This window comes from Amblyomma maculatum, chromosome 9 (genome assembly GCF_055883805.1).
Source record: "Amblyomma maculatum isolate TAMU_Amacu chromosome 9, ASM5588380v1, whole genome shotgun sequence".
NCBI lineage: Eukaryota > Metazoa > Arthropoda > Arachnida > Ixodida > Ixodidae > Amblyomma > Amblyomma maculatum.
Window position 1 is genome coordinate 1,857,661 of NC_139352.1, and position 23,129 is coordinate 1,880,789.

At 42.4% G+C, this 23,129-nt stretch overlaps 1 protein-coding gene and 1 long non-coding RNA gene across 2 annotated transcripts in view; both read right to left on the reverse strand.

The window, feature by feature from the left end:
- LOC146178096 (P-selectin-like) overlaps nt 1-23,129 on the reverse strand; it is a 342,299-nt gene that overhangs the window by 142,191 nt on the left and 176,979 nt on the right. The gene's annotated exons all lie outside the window — the stretch shown is intronic.
- LOC146178097 (uncharacterized) lies at nt 7,197-13,442 on the reverse strand. The gene is made up of 3 exons (XR_014700556.1): nt 13,148-13,442; nt 12,374-12,422; nt 7,197-9,287 (listed from the first exon to the last, which is right to left on the reverse strand). It is a non-coding gene; the product is annotated as an uncharacterized LOC146178097 (long non-coding RNA).

Below are 23,129 nucleotides of genomic sequence, written 5' to 3' on the forward strand. Positions count from 1 at the left end.
GAAGTATAGCCAACATTTCGACAAGGGGTCTTACGAAGACAATTGTCCCCTTGTCAATACGTTAGCTCGGCTTGCGAACTAAGTCTTCCTCTCTACCTTTGCTCAGTTCTCTCTTATACGTTACTGTGTAATAAAAGAAAACCAGTTTGTGACCTGGATAGCGTGGAAGTGAACAACTGCGGGAGGCTTGAGTAAGTCCCCTACGGCGTGAGGCCAACGGTAGGTAACTGATGTTCGCTTAGTCGATAGCGAATTAATTTCAAGGGGTGCACGACGCCAGGGGGATAATCAGTTGGTCAGACGAGATTAGGAACATCTGCGGGGATAGAATAGCCACAGCTAGCAGTCTCTGTTCCCAAACAAATGCAGTGGCTATGCTGATGACTTTAATAGCGAAATGATGCCTACGCCATTTCCACCAGATAACATGTGTGCGAGAAGAAAAAGTGCCTCATTTTGTTTTGCTTATCCCTGATGAGGGAAGCTCCAGTAGTATAGGACCTGGATGGTCTTCACTCCAGTTCCCACTCTGAGCCCGTCGTCTTCGACACGCGACCGCAGAAATGACAGACTCGCGAAGTTTCCAATCACGGCACAAAACTTTGAATTCAATGACTCTAATTGCGGTGCAAGTTACGGGAGGCTATTCTAAGCTCAGTGGAACGTTTTTAAATAGCACTCGAAGGTCACTTGAACCACAAACAAAGCCGGATATCACTGTTGTTAGCCGTCGTATCCAGAAAGTACTTGCAAAGGTTGAGCCAAAGCCCACGTTCAGTAATTAACAGTGTTAAATGCGAAAGCAGACAGACATTTACGCACACGGGTGCCACGTGCGTAAATCGATTTCTGAGCCTCCCAGATAAATTGTGTGCGGTAGTGCATCAAGTTCAGAAGAGCAACGGGCTCACCTAAAAGGGCCTACGAAAGCAACACGAATATGACTCGCATCATTAGATTACCACAATCCAGAGATAAAGATGCTAATTTCGCTCAGGACAAGCTCATCACAACCTAGAAAAGATAATAAAGATATTTTAAAAAGCAGGTGTTATCATCGCTGCTATTTCCAAAGCAAACTCGGTTGCTTTGACACAGTTTTTGAGCGCAGATTCGTGAAGCCAGACTGCGCTTACCATTCATTTCAAGACAGTGGCATAGCCCTTTTTAGTGTAGATACGAAGAATTGAAATTAAGTGTCAGAAAAAGTTTGCGTACAATTTCTCATAAGACAAATAGAACATTGGCACATATAGTAGAAGCTGAGAAGAAAAAATAATAAGAACAAAAACATTAATTCTATATGTTCCTATAATTCGAACTCCGCGTAATACGAACACGTAACACGAACATGAAAAGCCGTAGTCGTGCCACACAATAGAGGTAACAGCGCAACAAATGCCTTGGAGAAAAAATGGCGGAAAATAGGCACGTGATTTTCTATCGAAATTGTGATCACAACCGTTTTTTGCCGCACCATTCACGCGGTGTCATACAATTTCACTTCCCATTTAGTATCCACGGGCTAATCAAGTTGGAGGGAAATGTGCGATATGGATTCGAAGCGACGACGGGAGCATAGCTGTCCACCTGAAAGTAGTTAAACAGATACAGACACTGCGCATTCCTTTCACTTAAAGCAAACTTAAACAAAGAAGACATTTTCAAAAAAATTTTCGGAATAATAAGGCGATCCTAAATTCACTATCGCGTCAATTCATAAGGCGAAGCTTCAGCTCCCCGAATTATTAGACTCATCTCGCCTGCCTTCAAGGTTCGACCGCATATGAGTCTACATGTAAAATATCCATGCTATATACTTTTGTCTTACGGAATGCGATTAAGCTGCCATTTCCTAGTTCGTAATATTAGTACGAGCATACCATATAGCTGCTACCTAATAGAAATCGTTGTTGGGCATGGTATGAAGCGATAAGTGACCAAGAATGCTTCGAGGGTGCTCTAGGTACCAGTTAAAGCCAAGCTGCTAATAAAGACTAGAAACACTTATTACTGGACTCATGAAACATGTTTTAGATGATACTGAACCGCGGTGGCTCAGTGGTAAGGCGCTAGACTGCTGAATGGAGGCGAAATTTAAGACGCCCGTGTGCTGTGCGATGTCAGTGCACGGTAAAGAACCCCGTTAAAAAATTCTTCTGGTCATAGAGCTTGCATCGAACCCAACAGCTCTGCACTTACGGTACTCTAAAAAGCCCTGAAGTATATAAAATTGGCAATGAGAGCTCCCTCCCTATACAGAGATTCAGAGCTTCGTGAATACCTTGGTCATAAGCCTAATATTGCAAGACTTCGATCAAATCGAAATACCTAAAGACTTTTTCACGAATGCTTAGAAACTGTGATGAACCTCACCAAAGCAAGTGGTCGGAGTGCCCGTTCTGTTTTTCTTTTATAAATGCATCCACCGCATTAACTTCCTTGCTCGGGAGCCTGACTCTTCTATGTTTATTCTGGTATTTGAGATTCCAGTTCGGAAAAGCAAAGAAATTATATTTAGTTTTTCTTGCACGTGATCGGGTCGAGTTTATGCTCCTTTAGCAAGAAACAAAGGTCACTGCTTCCCATCCTGCAGTCAAGACCGAGTCACTAGGAACGGTCCTACCCCGCTACATAGGGTAAAGGGGGGAGGCAGGGGTCAGCGTCGTGCCCACGCAATAAGCATGCACGGGTGTCTCGGTCCCAGCACGCGTGACCTCCATCGAAGAGCATCTCTTCCGACCCGAGGTCAGCCCTGCGCGACGCCACTTCGGGCCGCCGTAACGATGATCGTACGTGGCCTGAAGGTCATGACGGCCGACAACGATGATTGTCATCTCTGCGGTTGTCACGCGCAGCAACCGTTCTTACGAAATCTTTTTCTCGGAGCTTGAAGCGTGTGGGAGATCATATCAAAATAATGTTTATTTGTAACAATAAAATAATCTACATAATGCAAAATTCTAACATTGTATTAGAATTTACTTGTATTGTAATGCTAATAATAGCTTGAAGTGTTTTGGAGAATAATTAAAATAACGTTTATTGGTAATGATGAAATAATGTTCATAATGCAAAATATACCATGGCTTATTTGTTAATTTATAACACTGTAATAGCGTTCATTTGTGGTGAATAGGCCATGTTCGAAAACTTACAATGCATGAACCGAGGGCAATAAATTTTTGCTGGATTCAAAGGCATTTTTCATGATTATACGCTATCGGCAAGTCACTGCTATCGGCAGCTGGAATTATTAGGTAACAGTAAATCAAAGGCGAACATTCCTGTAATATTCGCTGTTACCAGTTTCCATTAGTGCGAAATGAAAAAACGCCTATGTCCAGACCGACGTGTCCTGGTGTAAAGAGTATCGCGTATTCTAAACTTATTCGGAGCCAGTTATCAAAAGGCCTATTTCCTTCTTCCCCTTTCGACCCCCTTCTTCCACCGGTGCCAGTGGTTTGTCTAGCGACAACTGAGACAATCATTACGCTTTTCTTTTCTCGTTATGACGCCGCCGCCCCAATCCTGCGAATCGAAAGCAAAGAAACAGGGCTTTCTGTCAGTTCATGTGCACTTTTGTGCTGACGGTACCGATGCATCAGGGTCCGTCAATGCAAGCTGGAAAAATGAAGTACGAGAAAAGCATTATGTTTGAAACGTATTCGGTCATGGTCGAATGATGTATAGCATTTTCCGCACAACTATTCTGCCGGTCACTCGTGCAGAAAAACAGAAGGGGCAAAAGAGCAATTGGGTGGCCGAACGACAACGAACCGAGCAACAAAGTTTCAGCGTGTCTCCCAATGACATTGTGGTCTTCTTCCAGCTACCATCGCTGTAATTAGAAATATTACTATCCGTCGTCTCTTCCTCTGTCATTTGCCAATATCGAACATTGCCGGTGGTTTAGTCTTTTCACTAGTCCGCTTAATGACCCCTCTGGGCCCGTCTGTCAAGAGTTGGCTGGCCCGCACTCTTAAAAAAAAGGTAGTTGTGGTTACTAACTTTTAGGGTAGTAACTGCTTGTCACATATGTTACTAACTAGTTAGTAAGTGCAGGTTAGTATCTGCTAGGTAGTAGCATATACTACCTCTAGAAGGTAGTAATCAGAACTACCTCCAGCAAATTTTACTACTTCTAGATGTAGTACCAGCAACTACATTTAGTAAACTTTACTACCTATAGAAGGTAGTAATCAGAACTACCTCCAGCAAATTTTACTACTTCTAGATGTAGTACCAGCAACTACATTTAGTAAACTTTACTACCTATAGAAGGTAGTAAGAACAACTACCTTTACTAGTATTCACTACCACTGCAGGTAGTAAGAGTATCTACCTTCAGCAAAACCTACTACCTATAGGAGGTAGTAAGAGGAACTACCTCTAGCAAAATACAATACCTCAGAGGTAGTAATAGCAGCTACCTAAATCAACATATACTAACTCTGCAAATAGTAACAGCCACTACTTTTAGCAATATGCACCACCTACAGAAGGCTGTAACAGTAATAAACTGTAGTAAAAATACTACACATTTAACAAACTCCTCTGCTTTGTTGCTATAACCACTAACCTGAACACTGGATTACATAAGATGGAAGCACTCAAGCAGTGGTCATACATGGCTTCCGAAAAAAACAAACAAATTGAACATAAGTGTGGCTAAGAAGATGCGACTTTATTTCTCATTATTCAGTTCAAGCATTCAACTTTCTAAACAAAAAAACAGTTGCCCGCATCACAAGTGGTGAAAAGGAGATTGCCTGAAGATGAGAAAAATACTCAAAAAGAAAGCAAGTACTTTTGTTCTGTTTTGGTTATAACTTATCACACATTCATATGAGACAGTGTATTTACACCAGAGTTGAGTGTGTTGAACTTGAAACCTTTATAAGAGGTTAAGGTATTGAAGGCTTGTAGAGCCTGGTGTGTCTTTGAGCACCTTTAGCAATAATGATGACAACTGATAGAAGGAATAACATACAAGAACTATCAGGATATGTATATGGAAGTTGCTTTACAACAATAATTTAACCAGATATGTACAATAAAAATCACAACTAAAAGAGGGTTTTTTGGCTGAGAAGAATGGAAGTACCAACTCATACACTGCCTAGCCTTCTGCCTTGGCTGCTTCTAGCAATACCTCAGGTATGAGGAAATTTTGTGCTCATTATTTGGCCATTAATATCCCGCATATGTATTGAATACTTGTCGGAGCCATAGTTAAAACTGGTCAACTGTCCGCTCTATGGCAACTAAATGAAACAGATGTTAGATCTTCCTGAAGCACTATAAAAAGATGTTAGCAATAGCTATCATAAGAGACTGTCAGAGTCACAAAAGAATATGCCAAAATTGCTGCAAAGAGAATGTGTTGCTTATATCAAACTGACCTACTAATACACAATAAATTGAAACAGCACATCAGCAATTCCTACTCAGACTCAAAACTGGTTTAGTTTGGTCTGTGGGGCTTAATGTTCCAAAGCGACTCAGGCTATGAGACACCATAGTGAAGGACTGCAAAAATTTCGACCACCTGGGGTTCTTTATTGTGCACTAAACATCGCACAGCCCACGGGCGCCTTGCTTTTCGCCTCCGAAGAAAAGCGGCCGCCTAGACTCGAATTCGATCCTGCATTCTTGCGCATAGTCGAGGGTCGCAATCACTGCACCACCCCAGAGACTCGAAACTGCTTCCCAAAATTGCCCATTTGAAACATTCCTCACACCCTAAAATTATGCAACAGACAGCCAGCTTGTCACAATGCATATTACTGATTATTAAAAAGATGCCTGTTAGGTGTAAATTGCTGGATAGACCTGCTAAATAAGACCAAGCTCATCAAGAATAACTGAAGGCTTTTAGAGTAGTGTTACATAACCTGCAGTATTTTATTTGTTCTGCTGACTTTATTGATTACAATCATTAGGAAAGACCAATTTCCTCTTCCAATTTTGGTTCAAAGAAAGAAGTGCCAATAATTGCTTTGAAATAGCAGACTGAAATATTTGCACCAAGCTACTGTTTATATAAACTAGTTTTCCCACTGGCCTTAAATGATAAGTCGCACAATAAAAAGTGTGCCACATGCAGCTGTACCCCTTCAGCAGCCCAAGACGCATTCTGGAGAACAAAATCGCTTTTCGCTGGAGTGCTTTGTTGCTGAAACCACGCTCCGTTAATACACTCTTTGTTGCTGAAACCAGCAATTAAAAAATTAGCTAATGAGTTTTATTAATTAATAAACTTCAGAAAACAAAGAAATACTCCAGACTAAGCTATACAACTCATGAGCTGTCATCTGATTTCAGTGGACTAGGCCACTCATTGTAAATCAAAGAGCATAGCGCGGGAACAAAAACGGGGACGACGACAAGACAGGACAAGCACCAACTTTCAAATGAGCGTTTATTGCAGAAATGATCACATATATACACTTCACAATCAGCAGTGAATGACAAAACACACAATTACTGTCAGACAGCCACATGCTACGGCAAGAATTCAAGCTCCTTGCTTGGCAGTGCAGTGCAGTGTTGACACATTTATCCCATGTCCGAGCTAGTGCTTCCATTATCTCCCTTGTCAGCTCGTTACGATGTCGATACACGATGATTGTCTTTTAAAACAGGGGATGGCAAGATAGTTCCGCATCACATCTTCTGCAGTGCGCAGCGAGATGGCCGTCTGTAGCAATGCTGTCAACTTTTTTACAGTGCTCCAGAAGACGTACGTTTAACATCAGCCAGTCTTGCCGACGTAGTGCTTTCCAGATGAAAGTGGAATTTTATAAACAACCCCTCTCCTGCAGGGCACGTAAAGGTCTCTGTGTTTAATCGGATACTTAGGCTTCAGCGTTTGCATAGGACAGGTTTTTCTGCACAAACTCAAAAGCTTTTTTGGTGCAGTAAACAGGAAGTTTGCGACAGAACATTGCCCCACCTTCCTTAAGTTATGAGAAACCTTATGCAGGTAGGGAATGACAACTACTCTTTCTTTATTCCTTCTTTCCTCCTTTTTCTTCTCATCCGCTCGCTGTTCGTCACTCATGCGTGGCGCAAATTTCTTTCTGCGATGCAGTATTTCAGCAACGGAAACAATGACATGTTTAGGGTAGCTCGCCGCCTGCAAACGCGCCACCTGCATACTGACACTTTCAGCCATGGCATGATCACATGACTTGCAGAGAGCTTTCTTTTTTGTCTAACGCTCTCTGCAAGTCATGTGATCAAGCCATGGGTGAAAGTGTCAGTATGCAGGTGGCGAGCTACCCTAAACATGTTATGGTTTCCGTTGCTGAAAGCCTGCTTCGCAGAAAGAAATTTGCGGCACGCATGAGTGACGAACAGCGAGCGGATGAGAAGAAAAGGAGGAAAGAAGGAATAAAGAAAAAGTAGTTGTCATTCCCTACCTGCCTAAGGTTTCTCATAACTTAAGGAATGTGGGGCAATGTTCTGGCGTAAATGTCCTGTTTACTGCACCAAAAAAAGCTTTTGAGTTTGTGCAGAAAAACCTGTCCTATGCAAACGCTGCAGGCTGGGTGTCCGATTAAACACAGATACCCTTACGTGTCCTGCAGGAGGGGGGTTGTTTATAAAATTCCACTTTCATGTGGAAGGCACTACGTTGGTAAGACTGGCTGATGTTTAAACGTGCGTCTTCTGGAGCCTAATAAAAAGTTGGCAGCATTGCTACAGACTGCCATCTCGCTGCGCACTGCAGAAGATGTGATGCGGAACCACCTTGTCATCCCGTTCGAAAAGACAATCATCATGTATCGAGATCGTAACGAGCCGACAAGGGAGATAACAGAAGCACTGGAGATAGCTCGTAGAGGGGATAAATATGTCAGCAAGGCGTCTGTTGCACTGCCATAAGAAGAGCTTGAATTCTTGGCTTAGCATGTGGCTGTATGATAGTAATGGTTTGTTTTCTCATTCATTGCCGATCCCGAAGTGTATATATATGTGATCATTTCTGCAAAAAACCCTCAGTTGAAAACTAGTGCTTGTTCTGTCTTGTCGTCGTCTCCGTTTCTGTTCCCGCGCTATGCTCTTTGATTTACAATGTCTAACCAACACGCCCAGTCTTATTCACTTCTAGGACACTGTCTTTTAAAAGCTTGATACCTTGCGACACCTTGGTGTATATTATATTGACTGGTGTGGACTGAACAGTGTTGATTAGAAAACAGTTTTGCCTATAACTCGAGTGGGATAAATAAAAGGCCTTTTATAAGAATTGTATGCCTTCTTCCAGATTGTTTTCATGTATGTAATGGTCAGTGTAGAGGAAAAAAGTGCAGGCATATAGTCGACTATACATTTGTCATTTGCTAATCCTACACAGGTGACCACAAGCATCAATCAACTGTTATTGCTGATGTTTTGCTCGATTGCAGTGTCAACAAATAGCTAACATCATATCTGTGCCCAGATATTGCCGAGTTGGGTGTCCTCCTAAAATTTAGGATGTGAAGCTTACTTCCAGAAATCTAACAGGCCATCAAAATCTGGCTAGCATTAGTGCAGACCTGAAAGGCTGTTGTGGAGACCGGCTGAATAAAGCTAAATGTTACAAGGAAAAGCACAACACTGCTAGAAGAAAAATAAATTAAATGTTGTGGAAACCAAAATGTCAAATGCGCAGTCGGATCTATAATGATACAAACCACAACTCAGTGATAAAACCATTTGTTACATTTCACCTAATGACTCTTAGGGGATACCTTGTACATACTTCAGCACGTCACTGAAGCATTCATGTATGGAGCCAAGTAACTATCACATCTTCCCTACAAAACTCATGGGATAATTTCAAATACAAGAGGCATGGTCTGCAGTATTTTCCAGGTACCTGTACATTTCAAATTCACGCAGTTAATAGTTGGTGGGATAAACATGCTGTGACATTTACAACCAACACAAAAACATAATATTCAGATACATCACATATGAAATGAGGTTTTGTTTTTGCTAACCACCACAATATAAATAGATTTGCTTCAGAATGATTTTTTTTTTCACTGCCTACTCCATTATTAAAAGAAATAATGCAGACAGACCAAGGCAGCTGTCCATTCATACTAGCATCGTTAGCAGTGTTTAGGGTATGACCTTAATCGTGCATCCCTGAACGTGTGATGGCTTGCAGAAGGGCACTGCAGTGTGCTTGCTGGTAGATGATTTAGTGCGTCCCTCATTTGTGCTGTGGTGTGCAGGTGAGCAGCAGGTAGGTTTCAGGCATTGGCCAGTCTGAAGTGCTCAGGTAACTGCATATATAAAGAGGGGAAAAAATCAACAAGTGAGACCAAGCACACAATTCCTTTCCCAGTAATGAAAACAGACAGTTATAAATTCAGTACCTACGATCAATCAAGAGGATTCTGGGCAAGCAACTTTAACAAGACTGCTCACATCATGATAAAAAAAATGCTAGACTTCAGCCTCAATACAATGTACGGTGTTTGCCAAAAGTAACCAGCCGGCATGGTTTACTTCTCGCTCGTATAGGAGAGACTTTACAGTCTCCCTAAAGATGAAAAGGTCATGAAAGGCAGTTAAGGCTTTACCTTGCCTTCGAAGGTTTAGAATGGGAGGTGGCATAAGCACTTCACAATATGGATGATAGGCAAACTTCGAAGCCTGGTTCCTAGAAAAAATTTCTAACATCCCACAAGTCTCAAATGAGGCTATTTTTAATATTTTTTTTTACTCCATGAATGTTAGGCACACCTACCTTAAGATTAGAAAATGGGTAAGACAATTGGTGCTCTAAATGTGTATGAATGTTTCTGTTATGCATAAAATTAAAGCACATGAAACCTTTTCCCAATTATGGCATGTTTGAACAGAGAAGGTTGCTTCAAAACTCAGAAGAAAAATTACCCCATCGCTCCGTAAATTCCTCCATAAATTGTATTAAGTTTCAGGAACTAGTCTCCTGGAGGAGATGAACAAAGAGTCTAAGTAAACGCATTGCATTATTCTGCTTCGAACAATGTTATCAAAAATGAAACATACGGCTTATCAAGCATCGTCACAACTCTTTGAATAAAGGTGCAAAATTAGTAAACAATTCCCATCTCTAAAATTTTAGGTTTATGATAAGGCTGAGACCTGCACTGTGAAGAGGCAGGATATGATTACATTATTATAAACAATTGCTGGTTTGTTACATAAGCAGGATGTAGCGGTATAGCCATTTGTGGGTGCAGGGCGTGAAGTGACGCCCATAGGAATGCACGTAAACTATTGGTTTGAAATTTCCAAGTCTCAGACTGCAACTATGGCACATATATGGCAATTTTCTTAATTTATCATAACTAGGTGCATTCTAGAGCAAAAAAAAAAGGTTGTGTAAGATGTCATTTCAAAGCCAGTATTTTTAAATAACTCCAACAGGAACTTGTTTGTCCCATTTATTTCACACATCTACATTTTGTTCAAATTTCTTAAACAAGGCAACCTGATTCCCTTATCTTGTAGTACTTCTAATGGGCAAAACTGAACAGGAAATTAAGAAATAGTGTGGAAATGCCTGCTCTACGAAGAAATAAATAAATTTAACTAATGGGAGCAAAAAGATCCCCAACATGTATTTCATGAGAAGTGCCTGTTACAAAAGGAAAGTAAATCAAGTATGCCCACAGGGGAAAGACAAAGCAACAATCTGGGTATGCGAAAGTCATCATTGATGCACTGTGAAAAGAATATATATATATTTATATATATATACTGAAAACTGTCCTTTACAACTGGATATCTAAGGGTGGTGCCACGAGCGGCTATCCACACCCATGGATAGTGGCACCGCCACAGCCTGCGTTTGTCACAGATCAGCCTTGGCTTACAATAGCATAATCATGTATGCTTTCTCTTTACGTTAAAGGTAGCAGGGTTAGCATATAGGTAATATTCTGAAGAGCGGGGAGTCTTGTATGTTGATTTTGTGTCTTCACTTTACGCCCTTCTCCCAATGCTCGGAAAAAAAGAAAAAAAAAATGTTTCAGCTTTGATAACCTTACTGGAAACAATACAATGCAACATGTTTTCTCACATTCTTTCTCATCTTTTAGAAACTTGATCGTTAATTTTAAGAAAAATTAGGACTGAGGTTCTTTCCTTTAATTCCTGAATAAGACTACTATGTTGAAATGTATCGAATTTAGGACAGTGTTTAATGTGCTGCATTCTGTATATGCAAAAAAAAATATATTCGCAAACATTTCGCTATCAAGTGGTTATGCATTCTGCATAGGTGCGCCTTACAGTCACAGTGAAAAAAAAAGTTAAAATGGCCTTGTTTCACACTTGTGGACATCTGAATTTTTTTTTCTAAGTGGTGACTTTCTCACAGTATCAGAAATATGCCTGACATTCTACACTCTCTCCCTTTTGCTCCAAGCACATAAAATATATTGATTGATCAGTGCCTGCATACCTCAATCCAAATTAATTTTAAAGTTGCAAAAAAAGTGCATGCACCGAAAAGCTGCTTATCCCAAGATGTCAGTCACACTTCTCCTTCTGAAATACTAGCAATAGCACAAAACTAATTTCACTGCTGGTGTATTCAGTTATGTGTGTACAATATTAAGGCAACCAAAAAACTGCGCAAATAAAGGCCTCTAAGATCAAACTAGCTGCAAGCGCAGCAAACATGAAAGACATCAAGGCAGCGAAATGACTTTTTCATTTCTGGTTTGAAATTGTTTACTACTGCAGCATTTTAAAGCTTCCATCAAAAGCCACGACACAAAGTATCAACGAATGCAACTGCCCATTACTGCTAACTGCCCACCTGTGATGTGAACAACACTGTGGTGTTTGTCTTTTCTGTCGTTCAATGTGTTAGCGCGGTGAAACCAATTATGAATAACCAACTAGGCCCAATTCTCGCCATTTTAACACCAAGATACGCACAATTCATAAAAAATACAAATGTCTTATTTAGTAATGAAAGCAATCACTCTTGTAATGCACATTTGACTACGTGTGGTCACTCAAATAATTCTTTCGAATCGCCATCTACTGCTAAACACCTAACGGCTGAGTAGTACAAGAGTTTGTACCTTGGCGTCAGCCGACCATGTTTTACAGAGAGGAATATTTTTTTGTACTTTCACACAAGCACCAAAACTAAATGCAGCGACCAATGTGAAACATGCGCAACACCGCAATAACCTGCTTTTTGCGCGCTGTTTCTACTCATCGCATTAATGCACCCACCTGTTAGAAAAAAAAGGCGAGTTTAAAACAGACTAAGAAAATACTCATCTAAATGTTGAGAACCACAATGGTTATAATAAGAGATGAATAAATGACAAAATAAAAGCTTATTCGTTCACTTACTTACCTCGAAAAGGATCACACAGGTCACAGCTCGTTTGGGGTACTGATCAAATCTGTTAGAAAAACAAAGGGGAGGGATATGAAAAGGAAACACTCAACGTACATTACCAGTTACAAAAAAAAACGGATAAAGAATTAGACAATAACAAAGATAACTTGATTAAAGTTTCATACTTTCTCTCGCACTTTCGCACATTGTCTTCGTAGAGCGTCAGCTACAGTTGACGCAGCACTGCGCACTACTTCGCCTTTCTTCTAGCGCCCGCTCCCATTGACGACGCACTGCTGCTCTGAGTACAGTGATCGCGCACTCTCACACCAAAAGATGGACGCTTTATTCGCTGCGCACTAGGCCCATTCAAAAAGAAAAAAAAAAAAACACCACACCCGAAATAAGGCAAACACGGACGGCCTGGCGCCGCCACGTCGAAGGCACGCTGCAGGTGGGGGGGTTGTCGGTTTACATGTTCCCAGGCGCACTCACGGGACGGGACGCTCACGTGTGGTTCAAGGTTCACACCGCCGCAGCCAAGGCGGGAATTCCCGGCGCAATAATTCACCGCTAACACATCCAATACACACCCGCCAAGATTATATCACGAGATATACGCCATAACATAACTTTTTCGCGGTAGGGTCGAACTTGCACATGAAAAGCGACAGCTTCCGAAGAGTTGTATTACGAAGAGATTTTGAGACCACACGCAACAATATTAAGAGCGCGTACCTCTTTCAATAGCAACATTAAACAAACAATAATTTCAAGCAGCGTACTTACATTTTCAAGCAATCACGCCAGTCCATTTCCTTCTTCCGTGTTGAAGCCGGCGTTGCCACGGTACGGTGCAAGCGGTGTATGACAGTGAATCTATTTACCACTACTTCACGTAATTCAGAACACCTATCGAAGTGCACATGTCACACATCAATTCTGCAGCCCATTCAAAGAACCACAGCACAAAAAAAAGCAGCACAACGCAAGGAAACAGCGTCCACAATCGCACCGCACGACAACAAAGGCAGCATGATGACATCGCACCTCTCCGCCACTGATGACTTCGGATTGGTTCGCATTGACCTATCAATGGCTTTTGTGGCTTTTTTAACTGTCGCCTCCTATACGAAGTTTCGGTGTCGGAAGCCAGTTTAGGCGATCTTTCTTTCTTTCTTTCTTTCTTTCTTTCTTTCTTTCTTTCTTTCTTTCTTTCTTTCTTTCTTTCTTTCTTTCTTTTTATGAAACGGCAGCGCACAGTTTGAGCCCAGGGCTCATTTATGTAACCCCCTCCCCTCTATAATGCCTTGGCGATTGAAGGTATGGCAAACAAATAAACATAAAAACAAAATTGAGTAGCAATGTAATCAGGAGTATTGAATACTTCAATATTCCTATCGTATATAGTATCAAATATCTTCTGATCATGGTAGAAAACAGGTAGGGTACATTTACTACCCCTGCTTCCAGAGAGGTAGTAAAAAGGTATTTCAGTCAAAAAACGTAGTAACAGCAGGAGTTACTACCATGTTACTACCTAAAAAGGTCGTACAAATGTAGTAACGGTTAAAAAAGGTAGTAACGGCAGCCGTTACTACCTTTTTACTAACTTTTTTTCTAAGAGTGCGGGTCTACAATTTGCGACATAATGAACGTATGTCAACCAGGAGACGCTGACGCTTCTCTTTCTGCTCGCTTTTTGTATGTTGATCTCTTTCCCTTGCTCTTTCTGTGGCGCCTGCGACTCCCTCGCCGACAGGAAAGTTCTGGCCAGTGCAGCCTATGGAATAAGGGGACCAACCAAAATCGTAAGCAACTGATTTTTGTTCCTTACAAGTTACTCATTTTCTCTCCTCCTCTTACTCCCGCGCTGAGGGAGATCAGTTTTCTGGTTTTTCGTCGGCTCTGATTCTGTTTTTCTAACTCGTCATTGTTCTACAATTTTGTCGTTTTCCTCCTTGATATACATAGTAGCTTTGACCAAAGGGCCACATAAACCAGAATCAGTTCAGTTCAGGCGTTCAGTCGTGTCCGACTCTTCGTGACCCTATGGACCATGTCACGCCACGCTTTCCGGTCTCTCACTATCTTCTTAACATCACATAGCTTCATCTGCAATGCCTCGAGAATGCCATCTAACCATCGCGTTCGCTGCCTACCCCTTCTCCGGCGACCCTCAACCTTTCCCAACATCAAATCTTTCTCCAGCGACTCCTCTCTTCTCATCAGATGACCAAAGTAGCTGAGCTTTAACTTTAGAATTTGACCCTCCAATGAGCAGTCAGGGTTTATGGTCGACAATATCGACTGATTTGATCTTCTGGCAGTCCAAGGAACTCTTAAGAGTCTTCGCCAGCACCACAATTCAAACGCGTCAATTCTTCGGCGGTCAGCCTTTTTCACAGTCCAACTCTCGCATCCATACATCACAACTGGAAAGACCATAGCACGGGTTATACGGATCTTGGTTGGCAGACTAATGTCTCTGCTCTTTACTACTCGGTCAAGGCTAACCATTGCTCTCTTTCCCAGAAGCAGGCGTCTCCTAATTTCATGGCTGCAGTCTCCTTCCGAGGTAATCTTGGCGCCCAAGAACAGAAAATCTGTCACAGCTTCCACTTCTTGTCCATTGATGCTCCAGGACTTAATAGGGCAAGACGCCATGATCTTCGTCTTTTTAATGTTCAGTTTAAGCCCAAACTTCTCACTCTCTTCTTGTACGCGCATCAGAAGTCTCTTGAGTTCCACTTCACTTTCTGCCATTAAAGTGGTATCATCCGCATATCTAAGGTTGTTGATACGTTTTCCAGCAATCTTCACCCCAGCTGAAGACTCGTCCAGACCGGCCTTCCTCATGATGCACTCTGCATATAGGTTAAATAGGCAGGGCGACAGTATGCAGCCTTGCCTCACCCCTTTCTCAATCGGAAACCAATCAGTAAGACCATGCCCAGTTCTGACTGTGGCCTCTTGCCCGTCATAAAGGTTCCTGAGGAGGCAGATGAGGTGAATTGGAACTCCCATCTCTTGGAGAGCTTGCCACAATCTGCTGTGATCTACGCAGTCAAGCGCTTTCGCATAATCAATAAAGCAGAAGTAAATGGGTTTCTGGAACTCTCTTGCTTTTTCCATGATCCAGCGAAGGTTGGCAATTTGGTCTCTAGTTCCTCTGCCCTTGCGAAACCCAACTTGCACGTCCGGAAGCTCCCGATCCACATACTGCTGCAGCCTACCTTGCAGGATTTTTAACATCACCTAAGGGTGTCATAATAACCTTCTCGATTATCGTAGCTTATGCGGCCGAGTTTCTGTCGGTGGACCATCCTCCATCACAACAAAAGCCAGCACGGAACAGCTCACACTTTCAGTGCAAAATAGAGGAGAGAGAGAATTCTCGCTCTCTCTTAGAGAACAGAGCGCGGGAACTTCCTCCCCATTTCCCTATAATGTATTCCCTTACCAAAAGTGTTTTTGTTTGTTTTACCATCTGATCTCTCTACGAAGTGAATGCACCTATTAGAAGCCCAAAACGAGCTCACAGGAAGTCCGGTACAACTTGTGTCTGCCCGGAATAGCTGAAGAGCCATCCGAAGGTCAAGCATTTTTGTTTTGTGCTCATCACGTTTTTTTCTTGTTTGCTTGTGTCCGGCTAAAAAGAATTTATTCAGAAGAGTGTGGCGTTTCATGATAGAGCGGAGTTGTGAATCATGAATCGCTCTCATTTGATTTTTGACTGTTTGTTTTTAGAGGAAATTATGGGAAGGTCCTAGAGTCGGAAAAAAAATAAATATCGTTCAAAAAAACTGGCTGCATTGTGCTTGGCAGGAGTGGAAACAAAAATGGCTTCGACAGTGTCATTGGAAGATGTAAGACTGTTGTAGACGTTTTGATATGAGTTGAACCCAGCCAAGCAAAAAAGGATGTGCGAATGAAGCCGCTGGCGCAAGAAATGCGCTTTGGGCTCTTTTCTGCTTTGTTCGTTATTCACAGAACCGGAAGTGCGCATAAAACATCGCAAAATAAATTAAAGAACAGAAACTAAAGCATCGCTCTGAACGTGTGGCCGCAACACATGGTGCCGGGGCACGCTGAACGCGCGATGAATTTGCAAAACAAAAGGATTTCAAATTATCCAACACACTCGTCACAAGTTACAGGATACACTGGGGATTCTCGTTTCGCTATCAGCTTTCCTGCTGGTTCTTTTCTCCGCATAGAGCGATACAAATGTGCTTCACAGGCGCGAAGGGGCTGCTATAAGAGGAATAGTTTAAATTACCAGAATGCTTATTAGAATGTGTTTCTCTAGAATTGATGTACCCTTCAAGATGATACAAGCATAGTCACTCTGCTTGAGGCCTTATGGTTTAAAAAACGCCAAGAGTAATATGAAAGAATCTGCAATAGAAGTTGGCAAAACACGAAGACACATTGGTGGTTCAAAAAATTGCTGAGAGTTCAAGTATTCCAAACCTATAGTTATACAAAGCGAAAGCAAGTCGCTTACCGACGACGTTGCACGATCGACTGCGTAACGTTCTGAGATGACCCAGCTTCGCTAGGATCCATTGCGAATTGCGCACTGCCTATGGAAAGATGCGCGCGTCTTCAAACCGCGGCCAAACGCGCGACCAGCCACGCGGTCTCACAGCAGTAGAGAGCGCACGCGCGGCGGCTCCAGCTGTGGCGGCGGAACCACCGCCGCGCAGCTTCGGAGCGGCGGAAGGTCTCCTTGATGGTCAGTTGCTAGCCCTCGCTGACCTTGGCCCGAGGTAGCGCAGTGAAGCTTTCGCTTGAAAAAAGCAGGAAGATGGCAGAAGAATAAAGGTTCAGTATTAAAACTGGTCAGACGTGCAAATCAGTAGAATTTGTATGTAACGAAGAGTGGTTATTTTAAGGTAATGCCGGTTTGACCGATTTGCATTTCTAAAGGAATCTGCTGCACATACATACATACATACATACATACATACATACATACATACATACATACATACATACATACATACATACATACATGCATACATGCATACATGCATACATGCATACATACATACATACATACATACATACATACATACATACATACATACATACATACATACATACATACATACATACATACATACATACATACATACATGCATGCATACATACATGCATACATGCATGCACGCATGCATGCATACATACATACATACATACATACATACATACATACATACATACATACATACATACATACATACATACATACATACATACATACATACATACATACATACATACATACATACATACATACATACATACATACATACATACATACATACATACATACATACATACATATTCAAAAACCCTAGTGGTTGAAATTTCCGGAGCCCACCCCTACGGCGTCTCTCATAGCCTGAGTTCATTTGGGAAGTTAACCTCCATAAACCAAACCAAACCTTACATACATCCGCCACGGTGGCTCAGTCGTTCGGCGCTCGATACCAAATCCAAGGACGCGTCATCGAATCGCAGCCAAAGCCGCTGCTTTTCGATAGATGAGAAAAGGAAGGCTCAGTGTGGGGTCAGTTGCATGTTGAAGAACACCAAGTGGTCGACATTTCCGGAGCCCTCCACTAAGGCGTCTCTCAAAGCCCGAGTCGCTTTGAAACGTTAAACTGCATAAACCAAATCAATATACCGACACAGAGCGTGAGTCTTGTCCTGAACAGTAAACTGCGCGCTGGAAGCGCTGAAGTTTCGCCGGAGCTGGGAAATTCTTGAAAGGGTATGTGGAGGGCAGACAAAAGTCATGAACGCATTGTACGTTTTAATCAGTAGAGTGGAGAGCTGGGCCAGTTGGTACATATTGGTAAGGATTAAAACCAGCGGAAAGACGCAGACAAAGAGAGAAGCACACACCACAACGCTGGACTAACAACTGAGTTTATTGCTGAGAAACTGACATCCATAAATACCCGCCAGCGAAGAAGCAACACAAGCGCACGTGGCAACAGAAATAATCAAAAAGGCAATCACGGGGAAAAATTCCTTAACAGCACGCTATCTATGTGCGCTGTAAAGAGCTTAGAAACTGAAATTCTTTATCGTACAAGGTAACAGAAGTTTCGCTGACACAAGTCTCATCATTTTTAATAATGTGAAAAGCCTCCAGGATTTCACGTCGGCTCTTTGTTTTTCCCCGCCCCAGAATAACTGTTTCCTTAAGCAGCGGCCTGCATTTATGCTTCCGGTAGTGTTTCGGCAAATTGGCCTCTTCTTCGGAAAGTATAGGATCTTTCATGCTCACGAAGTCGGGCATAAACTCAGTTGCTTGTCCAGCGTTGTGTTGTGTGCTTCTCTCTTTGTCTGCGTATTTCTGCTGGTTTTAATCCTTACCAGTACGTTTAAATCTTTTTTTTATTTCATTTTATCTCACAATTAACTCCAACTTTACATTTTGGGGCACCACGTTGAGCCATCGAGCGTTAAGTAAGCCGAGGGAAATTAAAGAAGTCGCAAATCACCATCTTAAAAAGTAGGACATTCAATATTCTCCTCTGAAGCTTAAGCGTCGTGATACGGACACTCTCACCGCTACTCAATGATAGCATACACAAAGGCGAAGGCAGTGCCATGAGAAAATAAAAATAAAGAAACGCAAAATGTAAAGCAGTGAAAACCCAGCTGAAAGGGAAATTCCGACCGGAAACTTGGCAGTGCAAAACATCCACCGGATTTTTTTTTTTTTTTTTTTCTAAATCCACCGGCTTTAGAAGGAGACCGTGCGGAGGCGACTATGTGAGTGGAAAGGCCTGAATACGTGGTTTTGCCCCGCACGTTTAAATCAGTCACGTTCACTGGCAGATTACGGAAGAAGAGGCACTGACACCCTATATGCGCATCTGATTTTTTTTTAGTTTTCTTACTGGTGCCGCTTTCTTTTTTTGTTGTTCAAGGAATTGTTCAATGAAAGCGAGAAATTTATGTTGTTAAATGAATAAGGGACTGAGTAAGCGAGCCAACGTACGCGTCTATTTCCAGTTTAATGAAAACAGGCCTAAGAGTGCGCAGGCACACGCTACAAGCGCCCAGAGCATGCAGTGATGACCACCTCATTTACGGCGAAACCTTTACTGCTTCATGCATCGTGTGACCAGAAATTGTGACCGAAAAACGTCCTTCGCATGTTTCAATCATCCAGAGATCGATAATAACGAAATACATCATTAATAAATAATTATAAATTTTATCTGACTAATCATAGTTAATCAAAATCATATTAAAAATCATATGCATTGTAATCATGATGAGTCATAGTAAGAATGAGTCATAGTTTTAGTAAGGTCATTGCGAGTCATTAGTCATAATTGTAGTCATCGTCACTGTTTCTGATGGTTCTTTTCAAGGTTAGCATGGCACAGTTAGTTATGTAGTTATGTTAATTATGTATAGTAATAGTCATTTTTATTGGTTACTGAGTGTGACTTCATAATACGCAATGTAGATGATGCGACTGCATGCCCAGACATATCTGAATGCACGAGGCGTTGGCGAAATTGTTGCGAAACTCCGTGTGCGACACAACGCATTTGAAGTGTAGACGCAGGCATGTCACGAGACCACCAATAGGAGAGAAAGACTTGCGCCAATTGTTTTTATGGTTCATATTAAGGAATCATATACTTAACTGTGTTCCGCACTTATTTCTTGTACTTCAAAAAATTTTCAATAGTCTCGCGGCCAAAGTAACCACTTCAACACTGCGTGGGTAAATGTATCAAATCTGCCTCCATAAGGCCTGCAGCTAGCGCAATTCTTTGTTCTTTCCCAATCACTTCAACAAAGATAATGAGCTCAATAGTAATTTCGCTTATCCGAAAAACCTGCGCCAATCCAAACAGGTGCCATGCTTGGTTCGACTGGTAATATAGTTGCCGTTTCATATTTTTTTTTTTAAAGGAAAGTGGTGCTGTTCTCGAACAGATGCTATCAGCAGGCTGCAACAAACTGTTATGCTGTAAACGTTTGTCCTCCGCTACTGTACTTCATATGGGGCTGAAACGTGGAGGCTAACCAAGAGAGTTCTACTTACGTTGAGGACAACCCAGAGGGCTATGGAACGAAAAATGGTAGGGGTAACATTAAGAGATAGGAAGCGTGCAGAGTGGGTCAGAGAAATAACTCAAGTTACCGACATTCTAGCGAAAATTAAGAAGAAGAAATGGGCATAGGCAGGACACGTAGTGCGAAGAGAGGATACCCGATGGTCGCTGAGGGTAACGATTCCAAGGGAAGGAAAGCGTATAGCAGGGGGGGGCAGAAAGTTAGGTGGGCGGATGAGATTAAGAAGTTCGCAGGGGTCAAGTGGATGCAGCTAGCACAGAACCGGGTTAACTGGAGAAATATGGGAGAGGCCTTTGCCCTGCAGTGGGTATAGTCAGGCTGATGATGATGACTGTACTTCATTGCCGCAGTACAAAGCCTTAGCTCCCAAGCTTTCTCAAGCAATTCTCAACCACTGCGCCTCTCAGTTGCTCGCAAAGCTTTCAAGGGTAGCCTTTCCTCGCGTGAGCAAAGTAATGAAAAGAGGAGATAGATTGAGGGTAACGAGCGGCGGGGAAAGCCGCATCTCCGTTAGGCCTATCTCAAGCTTTCCAATCCACTTTCCGTCTGCACGTTGCAGCTGAGAGCGGCAAACTTATTTTGTTGATCTCAGCTGCTTTCAATGGGGAGGCTCTAAGTCGTCGGCGGACTTATCAGAGTTATGGATGTCCTCCTGCAGAAACAGAGTAGGCGTTGGAAACACTGAGGTTGTTGCAGATCCAAAAGCCGTCCCTGGTGCTAGCGAAAGAAAGAAAGAAAGAAAGAAAGAAAGAAAGAAAGAAAGAAAGAAAGAAAGAAAGAAAGAAAGAAAGAAAGAAAGAAAGAAAGAAAGAAAGAAAGAAAGAAAGAAAGTCTTTGCCCTTATGTCACTACACTTGGGCGTTCTTTTCTTGCTTTTTTTTCTTTTTGACGGTAGGCAAGCGTCAAGGTTAACGTACCCCTCTCGAGGCATCTCCAGAGTTTTCAGCGTAGTCTACTTCCTTCAGCACAGCGCTGTATACGATGCGCTGGCTTCCACTCACGGCTTGTGCACTCGAGTCCTCTCCGCTTTGCTCTTCCTTGGGCCACGTCCACGGTCATTAGCCGCGCGTCCCGTGGTGCGCCGTCTTGCCTTTTCCTGTTTCGGTTTGACTTTCCTTCCTTCTTTCATGTTCTTGACACTTTGCTCCTTCATTCTGCTTCTATTTCTTTCATGTCTGTCTGAAAAGGCAGACTGCGGTAATTGACTCAACAATTTGCCACCCCGCCACCTTGAGTGAAACGAAGGAGCACTTATTCGTGTTTGCCCTTAGCTTTCCTCTCAGTCTTGCACCTGCTGCGGAACCATCCATCTACTAAGTTTTGCTCTGACATTGATGTCTTCTCGGCTTGGGTGTTCTCTGGGTGCAATCTGAGCACGTGGCATTCTACTTCCTGCTTAAGGAAAAGAGGAAGGGGGGGGGGGGAGATTGTCGCAGCGTCTGTTACTCTATAGCTATGATTTCACAGTTATCCTCAGTACGTCTCGAGTATGCGGCAGACGAAGCGGCATACCATGCGAAGAGATGAAAATGGGATCAGCGATTTGGAGCGAAGCGGTACGAAGCGGTACGAAGCTACTAACCAATGGCACACCTCTATGTCAAGAAATAGAGGTTACATGGAATAAATCTTCGTTTACAAGATGGCCCTTCTCATCAAAGTGCTCTCCTCTACCAATCCGCGGGTGACAGTACTGACCTTTTCCGTCAGCAGTATGCGAATAATAAAAAAAACTCGTTTACGTTCAATGTCGCCCTTACTACAGCCTGTCCGTGTGTTGCGCTGCGACGCCTAGCAGACGGGTCAGTATTTAAAACAGTGGACGACAAGTCCACTAACAACGTTCCCAGTCAAACGGCGATTTCGAGGCTTTTTTTTTTTTCATTAGGTGCCCTTACTCAACTCAACTCGTATACTTGTCAAAAAGCACTAAAGCTTCGAGCGGTAACTTCTAGGAAAGGACGCTTTTTTTCTTCCTTCATCTTTTCCTTTGTATGATCTCCTTTTCTTCTGGCTGCCTTCAACCCATTCTGTGTCGCTAATAATAGATTCTTTCCGCTATCTTATCTGTTCCAGTCTGAAGCTTCTTTCTTTGTTTTTCTGCAGTCCTGCTATCCGCATTATATATTTCCTTGTAGTGAAGCAAGCTTTCAATTCAAGCAATAAACCCAAGCAGTGGCTGGTACTGCACCAACCAAAATGTATTCGCTGCGAATAGGTCAAATAAATACACATATAAATTCGTTTTTCTTTTGTCGAGCCGCCTGATGAAACAGAACTTTTTCCGATTTCTTCTTTCTGTTAACCTCCCTGCCTTCCCTCTTCCTCCGTTTCTTCTCCTCCTCACTCTTTTCCCCATCAAAACGCATTAACGGTGACGCAGTATTCGTGCCGTTAATCTAAGTCTCTGTCCGCATCAGTTAGAACTGCCCGAGAATTAACATCACTCGAGTAAAATCTGGCGTTTATACTTTCCCGTCTTTCACTAATTGCTTTTTTCCTAGGTACCATTCTTTCGCTCAGCGTGGTGCCGTTCCCATACAAAAGAACCGATTCTGGGGGAATCTCTGTATGCAGCAATCCCTCCCTAATGCGATAACTATGTGCGGCACTTAGCACACCATAGGGATAACCGAACCCGAACGAT